Consider the following 4,825-nt stretch of genomic DNA (forward strand, 5'->3'; position numbering starts at 1 on the left):
TGATTCTGACTCAAATTGTAGTTCATTTTCATACTTTGATGTGATAAGGCATTCTTTTTCAATAAGCTATTGGCCTAAAAAGCTTACCTTGCATGTTTTAACCTTTGTTTTAACCCCTTTAAGCCTAATATCTCTATTCTCTTGTAGCTCATTACAAGCCTAAGTGAAAAACAATGATGATACCTTACCTTAGGAAATGTAAGAGCTTTGGAATTGACTTGGGAATGAGTATTCAACAAGTGCGGGGGTGATTTATTTGAATGCATGGTCTAAGTTGCTCAAAAGAGGTGCCTTCCTTGAGGATAAATTGTAAGCAAGCTAAAAAGAAGTTGAAAGAAAAAAAAAAAGGGAAAAATATGCAAATGTCAAAAAAGAAAAAGAAAGAAAAAAAGAGAAGTTACAAAGTGAAGGAATGTACTAAAGAAAGAAAAGGAAGTGGAAGTTGAAAAAAATGAAGTTGTAAAAGGAAGAATGTGTTAATTCTTGGGGTTGTGAGTAAGTTTAATTTGAATTTTTCCCCATTGCTCTTATTTTTCCTAAGGTTTTAACTCTGAATATCTTTCATAAATCCTTCCTTGACCTTGGCCTCATTACAACCTTCAAAAGTCCTTTGATCTTTGTATGCATTTGTTCAATTTAATTGGTGTGTTAGAATCTTGTCAAGCCTATGATAGATGCATGTTTTCATGAGATGATGAGAGTTGCTTAAGCATGATTAAACACAAGCCCAAAGACTTGAGAGTAGGGAGTATAACACTTGCATCCAACTTTGATGTTCAATTTGAAATTTCTTGTTGGCTTAGAATGTAGGTGATGGAATCTAATTTGTCTAATCTTTGTGGGAAATTAAGTGGTTAATTTCTTGCTCATAAATCAAAATTTCTACCTCTCAAAGATAAGTGTGAGCTGAGTTTTTATGTTTTAGGAAGTACTTGTTATCATAATTGATTTTCTGATTCTTCTTTGAAGTTAAGTTTTGCCCAGGAGTGCAAAAGGTTAAGTGTGGGGGTATTTGATAAGCGCATAATTGATGCACTTTATGTTTGTCTTTCTAAGCTTCATTATATACATTTTTGTGCTTAATTGTTATGACTTAGCCATGTTTTGACCATTAGTGTTTATTTGGATTATTCATGGAAAAGAGCTTAATTCTACACTTTTAGTTTCTGTGACTGTTTTGCTAGAACAGGTTGAATCTAGAGATAAAAATATCCAAATAGGGCGAATAATATGTCATTGGAAAGATAACTCGAAGCCCTACAACTTTCATGTTCAGCACAATTCTATAATCAGCCTCTAACTTGGTCAGAATTTTCTTGCAAAGTTGCTGTTACTAATCCTGCGAGTCTGGAACAGTCTGCACTAAAATGATCATATCTTGGGCTACAGAACTCCGAATTAGGATCTGATTGAAGGCCCGCGAAGCTGACTTAAAGACCTACAACTCTTATGTTTACCTCAGTTGAAGATTCAAACTTTTTGTGGGACCCACGAATGTCTGATTGTTCAGCAGCTTACTCCTTTATTTAGGCCCGATTTTGTGAAGATTTAGAAAAGATTTATATAACAAAGATTGTTACTTGATGAACAAGTTTATTTATTAGTATAAATAAGTGAGTTTAGGCTTTTATTAGACCTCACCACCAAATCACCACCTCACCATTACACCCTCACCTCCTCCCCTCTCATATCTCTCCCTCTTTTCTAATATGAGTTGCTAAACTCCATAGTTAGTCTTAGGATTTTTAATATTCTTGTGTTTGCAAACTTGAGGTTCTGTTCTTAATGCAAATTTCTTCTTTTTTAATTCTCTTCATCTCTATTTTTGATCTAGGGTTTGCTTAATTCCGTAGTTTTAGAAATAAGAGTTGATGCATGTTCGCTTAGTTCATGTTAGTTCGTAACTGTTTCTTAATCGCTTAGTTTAGGAAACTGTGAATTGATTTTCGCTTAGTTAATCAACTCTCACGAATTAGGGAAACAATAAGGAAGAATTATACTTTTGTAACCAATGAAGGCTTGTTGCACTTGAATGTTATAATCCGATGACTAACGCTTTCTATCTTCTGTCTAGTCTATTTAGTTATTGCTTTGTTACTTTTCAATCCAATCAATCAAACCCCCTTTTTAATTGCTTTATTTTACTCTAATATCAATTAATAATTTATCAAGTCCTTGTGAGAACGATCCTGGTGTTCAACACCTTGTACTGCATTCAAAGCAAAAATACTTTGACAGGCACCCGCGACAGTGCGTTCGTCAGCACCACCATGGGTGGCTGCATGACAGAGGAGGAGATGCAAGCCCACATTGAGGCAAGGATCCAAGAGGGTATCACCCTCCGTTTGCGTGAACAAGAAGTTGAGAATGCCAACCGAACTCTTCGGGAACTAACTTCGGGGTCCATGAGCTTTGACTATCCTGGAAGTATTGTCATTCCCGAAGGAGTGGGGAACTTTGAATTAAGACCGGCATTCATCAACATGGTGAGCCAAAGCCAATATGGTGGAGGTTCCTCGGAAGATCCTCATGCTCATATGGAGAAGTTCATCCGGAATTGCAACACTTATCGGGTGGTGAATGTTTCTACAGAAGCAATCCGGTTGAGCCTATTTCCCTTCTCTTTGAAGGATGCAGCAGAGGATTGGCTGAACTCACAACCTCAAGGGAGTCTCACTACTTGGGAAGACCTTGCAGAAAAATTCACAACGAGGTTCTTCCCAAGGTCCCTCTTGAGGAAATTGAAAAATGACATCATGACGTTCACACAATCCTCAGATGAAAATCTTTATGAGGCTTGGGAGCATTTCAAGAAGCTTTTGAGGAAATGTCCTCAACACAATCTCACCCAAGCCGAATGTGTGGCGAAGTTTTATGATGGGTTACTATATTCATCACGGTTTGGTTTGGACGCGGCTTCAAGTGGGGAGTTCGATGCTCTTCCCCCACAAGCGGGGTATGATTTGATAGAGAAAATGGCGATGAGAGCCATGAACTCCGAGAATGAACGCCAGATTCGAAGAAGCTCTTTCGAAGTGGAATCTTATCATAAGCTCATAGCCTCCAACAATCAACTCTCCGAGGAGGTAGCGGAAATGCGGAAACATATTCAGGATGCCAAGTCAAATGGAGCGAGAGTAACTAGTTTGGAGTGCAAATTTTGTGGTGAATCTCATGATAGTAACCAGTGTACTGTTAATGATGATGTTGGCAAGGACAGAACATTGACTCAAGGAGGAAAAGCTCCAACCTCAGAGCAAGGGCCTCTTGTCCAGCCGCAAATTGTTGTAAAGACGGTTGGCAAGAGGAGTCTTGAGGAGCTGATTGAGAGATTCATTGATCATACATCGAGCAATTACAAGAGCCATGATATGGCTATCAAGAGCTTGGAGAGTCAATTGGGACAGCTAGCAAAGCAAATGTCCGAGAATCACCAAGGTAAGTTTTCTTCCGAAACTTTAACTTTGACTGAGCAAGAAAATACTACTGTGGTTTCTACTAGGAGTGGAAGAGTGTTACATGAGCCAGAGAAAAGAATTGAGGGAGAGAAAAATGAGAAAGCTGAGGAAGAAAGAGATGAGGGTGTTATGGAGGAAAGAGCTAGAGAGCCTACTAGGACTAGAGTTGTAAATACCCATACTCCTGAACTCCGCAAGATTCCATTTCCCAAGGCTTTGGTGAAGAAAAATTTGGATAAACAATTTTCTAAGTTCTTGGAAGTTTTTAAGAAACTCCATATTAATATTCCTTTCTCCGAAGCCTTGGAGCAAATGCCAATCTATGCTAAGTTCATGAAAGATATCCTCAGTAAGAGAAGGAAGTTGAGTGAGGTCGATGTGAAGGTATGAAAAACGGTAGAAAGGGGGGGGGGTTTGAATAACGTTTTCAAGATAATGCTTCCACCTTAAAGATTTTGACAAATCTTTCGAGAACTTAAGTGCTAAAGATAAGAGATAGAAAAGCACACAAGGATTTTATCCTGGTTCACTTGATAAATCACTCAAGCTACTCCAGTCCACCCGTTAAGGTGATTTCTTCCTTCTTAGAATGAAGGCAATCCACTAATCAGGTAAGAGTTACAACTGCACTTGAAACCTACAAGTGACTAACAATTACACTGACTTAGCTCACACTAAGATTCACTCTCTTAGTCTTCTCTAGGATCCGATCAACCTTGATCTCCTAAAGGAAAACTATACAACTGTATATGAAGTTCTTGTTTACAAAGAAAGTGCTTCTAAAAAGCTTATAGTAAACACAATGAAATTCAGATGAAAGAATGCTTGAAGATTTTTGAATATAGCTTGTGCTTGTGTAAATTCTTCCAACCGCATCTTTCAATATTCAGCCTCTATTTATACTCCAAGGATTAGGGTTTGAAAGCTGCATGAAAATGCTACCGTTGGAGGGCAGTTCTGGAAATTCCAGCTTCTGCTGTGTCTGAGACTGTTAGGTAGGTCGTCAGGAAGGTACAGTTGCTTTTGTACTTGGATAGTGACTTGACCTTTAAACCTAGGAGACTTCTGATCAGGGGAATGCTTCATGTTGGAACTTGTGAAGCCGGTTGATCAGAGTCAGAGGGAAAGCCCAGATCCTCTGACCATTGTATCTTCTGATTCTGAACTCAGAGGGAAGCACATGGTCTTCAGAGTTTCTTGCTTCTGGACATCAGAGTTTCCACTATTCAGCTTCTGGATCTTCAGAGTCTTCTACACCATCAGAACATCTGAACCTTCAGTGTTTCTAGGTTATCAGACTTTCTGGATCTTCAGAACTTCTAGTGACTGAGTCCACATCAGAGTTTGTATAACTTCAGAACTTCTGA

The 4,825-nt window shown here is 38.6% G+C and overlaps 1 non-coding gene across 1 annotated transcript; it reads right to left on the bottom strand.

Moving 5' to 3' along the window:
- Positions 1 to 2,738: 2,738 nt before the first annotated feature.
- On the bottom strand, positions 2,739 to 2,845 carry LOC130716351 (small nucleolar RNA R71). The gene has a single exon (XR_009011968.1). It is a non-coding gene; the product is annotated as a small nucleolar RNA R71 (small nucleolar RNA).
- Between the last annotated feature and the right edge of the window lie 1,980 nt (positions 2,846 to 4,825).

This window comes from Lotus japonicus, chromosome 4 (genome assembly GCF_012489685.1).
Source record: "Lotus japonicus ecotype B-129 chromosome 4, LjGifu_v1.2".
NCBI lineage: Eukaryota > Viridiplantae > Streptophyta > Magnoliopsida > Fabales > Fabaceae > Lotus > Lotus japonicus.